We start from the raw sequence: 12,330 nt of genomic DNA on the forward strand, positions 1-12,330 counted from the left end.
TACGTCAGGAACAAGAGGGGGAATAAAAGTTGGCATTGTGATCTTCTGCCCCTGCAGTTCCTGCCACCTGAGGCAATTGCCTCATGTTGCCTCATTGGCGGCGCAATGAGAGGCACAATAATGTTTCCAGGACAATGTTTTTTCATATACTCTTTAGCACATCCCCATTCTTTTAATAATTTCTGGTCCGATTGTCCCCTTATGAATGCTGTCGGTCTTGCCAGATTTATATATCCACAAAATTTACATTGTTCTGGAGTAAGCCTATCGGTATGTAATGAATGATGCTTTGCAGGGTTAAAGAAAAAGAAAAATGGTGTAAAAAGTATAAAGATAGAAGTAATCTACATTAGACACAACAATTTAGAAAGAGTAAAATTCCCGAGGTCTTAGAACAAAGGAAGGAAGTCAATATGTGTATATGTATGTAATGACTAGATTAGAATGAAGATACGGTTTTATTTGTAGATGAGTGCTTTTGTTTTTCTTTCTTTTGTGTTCTGTTTTTCTTTCTTGTTTGTATAGTTTCATTTTGGATCCAATGTTTGTAATTTTTGTTGTAATTTTGCATTGAAAAGAAAATTTATTTTAAAAATTATTTTAAAAAAGAGGCACAATAATAAGAAGTTATGCTGGAGGGAAGATGGCTACCATTTTTTTCTCCTTACTAGACAAACCAAGGTCAAGGCCCCTTTGTGTATATGGGTAGGTACTTTGGAGATGCAATTTATGGGAGTGTGTGAGGATCTACCCCACCTAAGAAGTCTCTTCATGAGTCCTTTGTGCATGTGGGTATGAACTTGGATATGTAATTTATTGTATGTGTGTGTCCATCTCACATAAGTCGTCCTTTCAACTATTCATTGATTTAAACAACTGGCTAATATATTATTGATCTGGAAACTTGCATACACTTAAAAATAATGGAAAATATTCCCGAATGAACTGTGCTTGACAACCATTTTGCAATTCAGAAGCAGACGGGCTACAAAAGCCCTCTTCAAACAGAGAGGTTGAAGGGTTGACAGCGGTATTTGCTCAAGAATGTAATCATTCTTCTTGTTTTTATTATTGCTTGTAAGCCGTTCTGAGCCCGGCCTTGGATGGGGAGGGCGGGGTATAAATAAAAAATTATTATTATTATTATTATTATTATTATTATTATTATTATTATTATTATTATTATGGTATAATAAATGCAGCGAGGCAAAAGCACTCACTAGTAAAAGCATCAGATAAATTTGCTGGAACTATTTTTTTAGATGCAAATTTAAAATTAAGCCATGAGTCACACATGGCTACAAATATAGAGGCACTGCATCCAGCCTTCCAAAAATAAAACTTCCCACAAAGTACTATGGCCAAGGTACTTACCGGTAGGTCAAACAAATATATAACAATAATATATTTAAACAGAATTTAAAACTAAAACCACCGGTAACATTTGCCATTTCCTTCAAATGTATAATTTTAGCTTCGTTTCATCATTTGACGACGACCAGCAGAGGATCAATTAATAAAATGCAAGCCAAAGCTGTAGATAGTTGGTAGCTAGAAAACTATGCCAAAAATAAGCATTTCATAATTATTCAGTTTTGCGTGTTTTCTCGTCTGATCACATATTTACTTTTAGTGAGTGCGCCTGTGTCATCTACAGAATTCAGGTATTCTGTTTTGTTGTCATCCGTCAGTCTCAGGAGACAATGGAGGAAGGCGCATTGGGGGTGAAGTCAAACGAATATTTTGTATAATCACCTCATAAAAAGTGTATGTATGCCTTGAATTGATGGAGTCATTTTAAACATATAGAAAAGACCACATTGTCCATTGTTAAGTCTGCTTGGTTGGGTTGTTGTCAAGCTTTTGCCCTTTTTAAGGCCTTGGGCACATTGGGATTTTTGAGTGAGGACCATCACTTGTCACTCCTCTGGTCTAAACCACTGAGCCTCTTGGGCTTGCCAATCATAGGGTTGGTGGTTCGAATCCCTGTGACGGGGTGAGCTCCTGTTGCTCGGTCCCTGCTCCTGCCAACCTAGCAGTTCAAAAGCACGCCCAAAAGTGCAAGTAGATAAATAGGTACTCTCCGGTGGGAAGGTAAATGGCGTTTCTGTGTGCTGCTCTGGTTTTGGTGTTCCGTTGCGCCAGAAGCGGCTTAGTCATGCTGGCCACAGGACCCGGAAAAACTGTCTGCAGACAAACGCCGGCTCCTTTGGCCAGTAAAGCGAGATGAGCACCACACCCCATAGTTGCCTTTGACTGGACGTAACGGTCCACGGGTCCTTTTTACCTTCTGGTCACTTTTTCGTTTGGCAAAGAGAACATATTTTGGTTTTTGAAGGGATCTGGGTACAAGTCAGACCCAGCTGAGTAACGGTGAGCCTTGAGAAGCACAGAGAGCTAAATGAGAAGTGGGAAGGAGTCTCACTCTTCTAGTTTTCTTCTTTAGCTCCATGTACTTTTCAAGAAAGGGACGTGGGGGCGCTGTGGGTTAAACCACAGAGCCTAGGACTTGCCGATAAGAAGGTCGGCGGTTCGAATCCCCACGACGGGGTGAGCTCCCTTTGCTTGGTCCCTGCTCCTGCCAACCTAGCAGTTCAAAAGCACTCCAAAAAGTGCAAGTAGATAAATAGGTATCGCTCCAGCGGGAAGGTAAACGGCGTTTCCGTGTGCTGCTCTAGTCTGCCAGAAGCGGCTTAGTCATGCTGGCCACATGACCCAGAAGCTGTATGCCGGCTCCCTCGGCCAGTAAAGCAAGATGAGTGCCGCAACCCCAGAGTCGGCCACGACTGGACCTAATGGTCAGGGGTCCCTTTACCTTTACCTTTACTTTTCAAGAAACAAAAAGGCAGCCATCACACTACCTCCTGGGGCACTGGGGCTCAGGGGCTCTGTGGGAACCGGGAGAAAAAGTGCTTTTGCGAAGCCAATTGCTGCTTGTGTTCATAAATCACTTGCTTTCCTCCACAGCAGCCAACAGAAGAATTATTTGACAATTAATTTAATTTTTCAGTCTCCACCAGCTGTTTTAGCTGCAGAGTGTTAGCTTGTTTTATTCTCACTCTAATTAAGGCTTGGTATTATTTTCTGGCATTTGCCCCTTTCCGCTATATTCCCTTATCAATTAACCTTTCTGAAGTTTAAATGTTGTATATTCGAGGAACGTAGGGAATTGTATTGACTGGAGGGTCTTTGGAGATAGACAAGGTAAAAAGTAATGGCAAGGAACATCAGATCAGGAATGCTGAAAGTATTTTGATTGGAAGGGCATTGGTTTTGAGAAGAAGCAAAAGCTAACTTAAAGCTGAAGAACCCCAGACAATTCACATTAAAACAGCCATGTATTAAAAACAGAATAAAATCCTGGTTTTTATAACAACAGAACGTGCTGATCCTCACTACGCAACTTGTACGCTGTTCAGACTGCAACACTTCAGGAGACAAAGGGATCGATTCAAAATCCAGCTAAATTAGAGCTCTTGAGCCAAGCTAATTTATCCCAATTGATTTCAGTGGGACTTAATTTTAATTTTACGCAGACTTTGGCTTAGTAGCAGTAAGGCAGTGAAATGTGTCCTAACCCTCCCCTCTGTACCCCATCTTATTCCTGCATCAGGACTTGCTCCCCATTTGCTCTAGTGGTATGGGACCTAAGCTATAAGATTCCTGTACTATTTCTCTGTTCTTTAGGGCACCTAGAGCATAACACTGAACTGACACAAACAATTGTTGTAACAGTGACTGGGAAAAGTGGTTCACAAGAGCATAAAATGGTTAAAAAAAATAACAACCCCAATCTGGTCCAAAAATCAGTTCTCTGGCGCTGTTATACAAATGAACTAAGCAAGTTTTTCCTGGGAATAAAGGTGCCAATTTCACAAGGCCCTGTTCCTGTGTGCTGATCTGTAAAGCTTAGTAGGTAGCAAAGATGCCCTGAGGTTCTTATTATTTACTCATTCAACCACTCACTCAAAACCAACAACAAATTTTAACAAGGTTACAAATTCCCTTTTCATCCATCGGGTCCAGTGTGTCTGCTCCAGAAATCACTATTATTTATTTGTCGATCTTACCTCAGATAGTCTTTCCAAAGGTGTCAGTGATGGTTTACATCTATGCCCTGACTGAACTGCACATGTCATAAAACAACTCCAAATTGTTTGGAAGTTGTCCATTGCCATTCCTTTTCGCAGTGTGCTACCCTTGTGTTTGAGTTTTTCCATTAATGTCATTCCTCAGAATTCTGGGTTCCAACTATCCAGTAAGCTATATACTCTCAAGGTCCTGTTTTCCCTCTAGCAGTAATTGAGTTCAATGTTTTCAAGTTTCTTGTTGTAAGACAGGCAAGAAATAATATGCAATTTGTATCTTCACATGGTGCTTCAGCCATTTTGTTCAAATGAGGTCTTCTCCTAAGAATAATTAATGTTTGCTCACCACCACTCTTCACCAAGTGATTCAGTACACTTGTAGCATCTCTGCCAAAACTAATAAAATGAACATTTCGCTCCTTTGTGTACTTTTGGATAATCCCTGGATTGCTTTGCTCCCATTGAAACGTGCATCTCTCTCTGTTACCAAAATGAGAAATGAGACATGTGCATATCAATTTGACTAGGGCTAACAGGCTTGGATCCAATGGACTCTGAGCATGAACAGAAGGCAATTGTGCTTCTGCAATTGTGCCCCCACATCAAACCCTATCCCAGAAATCCTTGCACTCTTTGTAGCAGCTTTGTGGTGCTCTATTCTCCAATGATGTGGATGCAGGTGGCGCTGTGGTCTAAACCACTGAGCCTCTTGGGCTTGCCAATCATAAGGTCGGCGGTTCGAATCCCGTGAGGGGGGGAGCTCCCGTTTCTTGATCCCTGCTCCTGCCAACCTAGCAGTTTGAAAGCACATCAAAGTGCAAGTAGATAAATAGGTACTACTCTGGCGGGAAGGTAAATGGTGTTTCTGTGTGCTGCTCTGGTTCGCCAGAAGCAGCTTAGTCATGCTGGCCACATGACCCGGAAGCTGTCTGCAGACAAGCGCCGGCTCCCTCGGCCTATAGAGCGAGATGAGCCCACAACCCCAGAGTCGCCCACGACTGGACCTAACGGTCAGGGGGGGGTACCTTTACCTTTACCCTCCAAGCAGAACTTCATGTGTAATTCTTAGCATCCATGTCATGGTCCGGCACAGAAAATGACATAGGTGCAGCTTCAGGTTTGAGAGGGCTCTCAACACAGTGCCCCGTAGATGGCCCTTTCCTATATCAATGCCTCCCCATGAGGCCTGGCAGGCTTACTTGTGGGGAGAGGAAGTGGGCACAGCACTGGGGCAACTTGATGAGCACTTGGACAGCTTGAAATTCAAATTTCCTAAAATGCCCCCAAAGTATCATTGTTCCGGGGCTTCATAGGAAATTAAAATGGCATCTGCACACTTTCTGGAGCCTCCGAAAATAAGGCCTCAAGACAGGTGGCAACTTTCTGTACATCTCCTGTACGGAGAAGACTGTGACATACATCCAGTGGAGCTGTATTCTCACTTAGCAGAGTTCCGCAAGAAGCGAGGCTGTGTAGGCATGTGGCATCACGATTTTCTTTATTTACAGCAAATCAAAACAACAAAACATGGCTAATGTGAACAGCGTCTCTCACATGCGTCTTCTCTGTCCGAGAGCAGAGAACAAAGAGCAGAAAACAAAAGCACAAAGAACGGAAGTTCTGTATCTGAGTTTCCGTTCCACACTTCCAGCAGTGTGGAATGTAAATAAGGATCACATGATCCTGCGATGGGAATGAAATACTGACAGCAACTGTGGGCACTGCCTGGGCCCTGGCAGCTGCCTGAGGAAGTTGGGTGCTGATGCCAGACCCACCCCAAAAATAATGTGAGAATTGGATATTATTCATTCATCTGGAGGGAAAAGGGCTGGAGGTGAATCTGCTGTGATGCGCAGCACATGAATGCTATGGCAATGAAGTGGACATATAGGATCTGAAGGATAGGGTTAGGATAATCACCATCTTTCTGTGATCAGAAGCAAATGAAACAATAGCAGACAATTGATGTGTGACATTACAGAGACAGGTGATTGCCCACTTGAAAATGAAGAAGGTGCTAGCAGAGCTGTAGGTGCCCTCTAGCCATAAGTTGAGCCATGTTTCTCCTAAAATGGGAGGAAACACATTCAAAAGAAGTCCCTGCAGATATGCCTGGTTCTGCTTTGAACCAAACATTCAAACATTCTGCTTTGAATTTTGCAAACATTAGTGGTGGCTCTGCGAACACATTTCATCATGGTGGCAACAATAATAATGCTGTGTTGGCTTATCTTTCTGGATTCCTGGAAAGGAAGAAGGTTCGTTGACAAAATCTCAGCCACACATTAGTTTGCAAGCTTCAAGTGTTACCTAAATATTTTCTTTATTTGCACAAGCTAAACCTGTAGCTCAGTATATGCTGGAACAAGGCATATGGGATCCCATCTGGGACAGTTGCATATAATTTCTCCAAAGGAACATCTTTGCAACCTGCTTTACCACTTCTGCAAAGAATTCAGCATAGTAATCTAGCTTTAGAAAAATCACAGTCCTTGCTCCATACCCAACCCAGAAAAGTTGGGCAGGAAGGGTGTTAGGTACTAAGCTTGGATCCTAGAACAATAGGCAGGTAGGATCCTAGAATGCAACAACTGATTGGCCTGCAGGAAAAGACCAATCAGGCTCCAGGAGGGAAGCAGAATCAGCCAATCAGACAGGACTCATTGTGTAAATAATGTTTATAAAAGCCTGAGGTTTGGGGGGCAATTCAATCACTGTTTTACAAGCTGCAATAAAGATCATGAAATCACTACAGAATATATTTCAGAGGGGTTATAGGGTCATTGAAGGGACGCAGGTGGCGCTGTGGGTAAAAGCCTCAGCGCCTAGGGCTTGCCGATCGAAAGGTCGGCGGTTCGAATCCCCGTGGCGGGGTGCGCTCCCGTTGTTCGGTCCCAGCGCCTGCCAACCTAGCAGTTCGAAAGCACCCCCGGGTGCAAGTAGATAAATAGGGACCGCTTACTAGCGGGAAGGTAAACGGTGTTTCCTGCTCACCAGAGCAGCGATGTCACGCTGGCCACGTGACCAGGAAGTGTCTCCAGACAGCGCTGGCCCCCGGCCTCTTGAGTGAGATGGGCGCACAACCCTAGAGTCTGTCAAGACTGGCCCGTACGGGCAGGGGTACCTTTACCTTTACCTTTATAGGGTCATTGAACACAGTGGGACTTTCCCCTGTCCTGAGTGAGTGTGCATAGGGCTTCACTATGTACATGAAGCTAAAGAACCACAAACAGCCCTTGAATTTTTCAACAGACAAGACTTTCAGCGTGGGAAGGGGACTTGTGTTACAAGTGTGCACCTGACTCAAAAATAATAAAAATGCTTCCTGGCCCTGGTCTTATTGGAAAGACCTAAGAATTTCTTCTCTCATTACGCACTCAGAACTGAAAGTCCCCCACATTCCTTCTCTTTGAAGGGGTGTGTGTGAAAGTACTGGAAAGTACTTGTTTCAGCCATGTAAAAAGGTAAAGGACCACAGGATGGTTAGGTCCAGTCAAAGGCGACTATGGGGTGCAGCGCTCATCTCACTTTTCAGGCCAAGGGAGCTGGCCTTTGTTCACATACAGCTTTCCGGGTCGTGTGGCCAGCATGACTAAACCACTTCTGGTGCACCGGAAGCCAGAGTGCATGGAAAAGCTATGTATCAACTCTTAATAAATGCTCAATACCTAGTGAGAGAAAAGGAGGCACATCTGAATGTCCAGAAGTACACAGACACAGAGTGGATAAGTGAAGCCCATTTCTGCAAAACTCGGGAACAGGACTAAAATTAATACACAGGTGACGTTGAATTCTGATTTAACTTAGTTACATTAATCTGAATCTGTCAAATCTGTGCTGCGGAGAATGTTCAATTAAGGGTACACTGCTTTACCCATGGTGAACCTTTGAAAAGGAACTGAAATCCCGGGGAACAAATTTCATTTTAATAAGCTAGATTGTACTGCAACCTGAGCTCCCTGACCCTGCCTGGGCACTTCTATTTTTAAAGATGGAAGTTGACAACCCCTTGACGCACAAAGCACTGAAACTTAAAGAGCTAGTAGCTACCAGGCTGGAGAAATTTTGCCACTGGAAAGATTTGAGGAACCCCTCTGTTAATAATTGGGAGAGGAGGCTCTGGTGGTCGGCTTCAGACAAGAAATGGACTCCACAATGTAAAGGGTCAAGGGGAGAAACATAATCAGAAAAATTATTGGAGTGTTTGCTTCCTATTTATTACTTACACTAAGGCAAGGGATTCAAATGCTGCTCCAATTTCTTTTGGAAGTGATTTTCTGGTCTCCAGCTATGCAAGCATGATTTTTCTGTTATTGCGTTGTAGGCTTACCTATCTGTAACAATACTACAGGTGGTTACTTAATTGTGGGTTTCTTTATTGTTGTTAAACAATAACAACAAATTGATTTTTTTTAAAAAGAATCAGAAGGGACTTTAGAAGGTCATCTTGTTCACCCTCCTGCTTGATGAAGGATCTGCAATGTAGAATCCAGCTGCAACAAGCGTCCTCTTTAATGGAGAAGAGCAATTGTGGAAGCTTCTGCAGTTGGTCTGTGCATGTTTAGTTAACAAAGCTGGACTGCTCAAAGGGCACAAAGAACATCTACAGCAAGGATGGAGAACCTGGCTCTCCAGATATTGTTGCACTGCAACTCTTATCATCCCTGACCATTGGCCATGTTTCCTCGCAGGTAAGGGGCGCATCCTTCAGTATTCTCCCAAATTCCAAAAAATTCTATGCTCAGTAGATATCCAGTCTTTAAATTTTATCCTGAAGCATACCTCACAGTCTGAAAATGAGAAACCATTGTTGATTTTGAAAAATGGTTCTACTGCAACACATTTCTTCAGCTGCCACTATTTCTTTATTCTAACTGCAGGGAAGCAGCTGTAAGTCTGTGCACCTTAATTCTGTCTATTCTTCAGCCCTAGATTTCTTGCCATATACATATGTTCAAATAGCAGGTAACAATGCTGCTTAGCTGGCTGATGAGCCCACTCAAACAGATGGTCTTCTCGCTTGGCAGACTTGTAGCTATAATTGAAACACATAGACACTAAAGCTTCAGAAACAAATGCAGGCTGAATGATGAAGTCTTTGGAACTGATGGATACATTATCATTTTTTGGGGTTGGGTTTTCAACTTTCCCACACCCCAGGTACTTAGTTGAACTAATAGTCAACCGAAGCACAGTGCCCCAGTCAAGGGAAGTAATAGTCCCATTCTATTCTGCCTTGGTCAGACCACCCTGGACTACTGTGTCCAGTTCTGGGTACTGCAATTTAAGATGGATATTGACAAGCGGGAACGTGTGCAGAGGAGGACGACCAAGATGATAAAAGGTCTGAAACCAACCGTTATGAGGAAATGATTGAGGGATTTGGGTATGTTTAGCTTGGAAAAGAGGACACTGATATGATCTTCAAATATCTGAAAGGCTTTCACATGGAAGATGGAGCAAGCTTGTTTTCTCCTGATCTGGAGAGTAGGATCCAAACCAATGGATTCAAGTTACAAGAAAGAAGATTCCAACTAAACATTAGGAAGAACTTTCTGTAAGAGCTGTTTGACAGTGGAACAGTCTCCCTCAGGAGGTTGTAGACTCCCCTTCCTTGAAGGTTTTTAAGCAGAGGGTGGATGGCCATCTGTCATGAATGCTTTAGTTGAAATTCCTGCATTACGGGGGGTTGGGTTTAATGACCCTCAAGGTACCTTTCAACTCTACAATTCTATGATTCTATATTTCAAGGGAAGAAAATGTATGAAGAATCCAAATTGCAATTGCAATCTATTTTAGGAAGCAAAATAGTCACCTTCCAATCTTGGACCTGAATAGGGCTAGCACAGTCGTAGAATCATAGAATTGTTGAGTTGGGAGCTATCTCCAAGCGTAATCTAGTCCAACCTCTTGCAATGTAAAAATCATAGCCTTATATTCAGCCAGACAATTGGTCTGTCTAACCCAGGAATCCCCGAGCTGAGTGCAGCCCCAATCCTGCTTGGTCCCCAGCTCCCAGGTTTTCCCCAAGCTGAAATTCTCTAGAAAAACACGTGATCTTCATCGTCATTTTTATACAAAAAAACCCACACCTTTGGAATGTATAGCCTTTGATAAGAAGCCCAAGTGGCCAGCATATCTGCTATAGGCAGCAGAACCTTTGTCATATCCTGCTAGCTGGACGTTTGACTCAGAAAGTAATTTTCTTCAGCAGCAACTGGAGTTAATACTGTTGCTGTATTTGGCAGATACTATGATACATCTGTACAATCAAAACATACTTGAGATAGCCCATTAGTTTTCTGCTCAATGGCGGAGCACATTGTGCTGTTCCAATGTGTCATTTAAAGGATAACCTGCACTGTGACCCTCTCCCCGAGCAGTATGAAAGGAAGTCTCCATTTCTGGCGCAACTGCTCACTCAAAGGAATTTCATGTTGCACCAATTATTGCTTAGAGGTCAGTGTTTGTGGCCGCTTTTGTCGAGAATCACTTGCGGTATTGAGAGCAGAAATGGATTGATTCGCTGAGGTTGCTTCACTTACACACACCCAGTTTCAACATATTGATCTACGTTAGCCTAAGCCATTGTAAGTTTAAGTGCTGCCACAAACACGGCTGAAACAGTGTCCTTCCAAGCAAGCGAGGCTGCTGCATCAGCGACTGGGCTGTGTCTTGAAGAGCCCTAAGATAAGGGAAAGTGTGAGTCTCCACTATGCCAAGTCCAAGAATGTAGTGAAACTTTTTGATTAGCATTTAAAACTTTGCTGGCAAACAGTGGCTCCCCAACTCCTGCCGCTCCCCTGCCCACAGACCATTTGAGAATTGCTTGGGATCTTGGAAGAGCACATAATGAGTTTCCTACCTGTGGTAGCAATTGTGATGCACTGTGCTGGAGGCCGTACGGTTTTTAATTGTCGTTTCCCCTGCAATTCAAAATTGTAATGCACTAAAATACAGTACAATAAATAAAAGGCAAAAAAAGAAGTTGTTAAAAATCAATGTGAATATTTGATGCAGGCAAACCACAGGCCACCTGAATGAAGCTCACAGACCATAGTTTGGAAACCCACGGTGGAAAATTAATCATTTATTTAGGAAAGTCTATACAATCATATTGAATAACAGAACTATCTTTTGTATTTGCTCTAAGAAGATTAGGTGCCAAGTATTCCACCAGGAAGGTTATCATGCTTCGCCAGTATGTTTGCCTCCTTAAATACTCGATTGGCTACCAATTAGTCACCAACTAAGCAGTGTAGACAGTGTATACAAGGTCTTATCTTACTACACTAAGGATTATATTGCTATATCTGAAATTTCATGCATATCAGTTAATGTCTTGACACTCCTCCACAAAAATAGCTGTTTACTTGGCTATTTTCCTATGTTGTGAAGGCTCAAATTTCAATTCAGTGGAGCAGCGTCAAGATATTAACTGATATGCATGAAATTTCAGATATAACTATATAATGGACTGATTGACATTTTCCTCAGCCCCAGACTTTAAACACAGCCAGTTTCAGGTGAGTGAATGTTGGGATGGTGGTACGTGAACATTATGAGATTCACATGGTGTTCTTTAGCTGTGATGCAGGGGAACTGAGCTTCATGGTGGAACTGAATAGGTTAGCAAGTCAGCAAATGGAATGCTAATTCAAGATGTCACCTTTGCCCCTGTTCTCAATCCACCCACTCTGTCCCTACTATCACATCAAACCAAGTATATCACAGCCAGTCTCCTTTGTTGCCTGAAAACCAACTGTAAGGTTGTTCTCGCTGGCTTGGAGGAAATAAAAAGCAGTATTGAGAAGGGGCAGGAAATGGCTGATGGCTTGAGTCATTTTGAAGCTGGAAAAACCCACAGAGAACCTTTTTTTTATTCTGTGTCCAAACATATTCATTCTGACCCAAAACATCTGTCTTAGCATCAGGGATAAAGGGGAGGATCGGTCCCCAAACAAACTTTTCTGTTATCAGGATGCTCTTGGAATCACACCATTCTTTAGAGGGACTCAAAACCTCTTCCATCAGTTTGGGGGTACCAAAACGCAATACCCTAAAAAAAACACAATATAAACTTTACACTACTTCATATCAAAAGGTGGGACTTCTGGTTAAAAGGCGACGAGGATCCTGTCACTTTTAGTTTAATATGTGGTAGTCACATAACATTCTTATAGTACTGAATATTTATTTATGGATATTTGATTTATAAATTGATGCCTAAAACAATGGTGGA

This window comes from Podarcis muralis, chromosome 12 (genome assembly GCF_964188315.1).
Source record: "Podarcis muralis chromosome 12, rPodMur119.hap1.1, whole genome shotgun sequence".
Lineage (NCBI taxonomy): Eukaryota > Metazoa > Chordata > Lepidosauria > Squamata > Lacertidae > Podarcis > Podarcis muralis.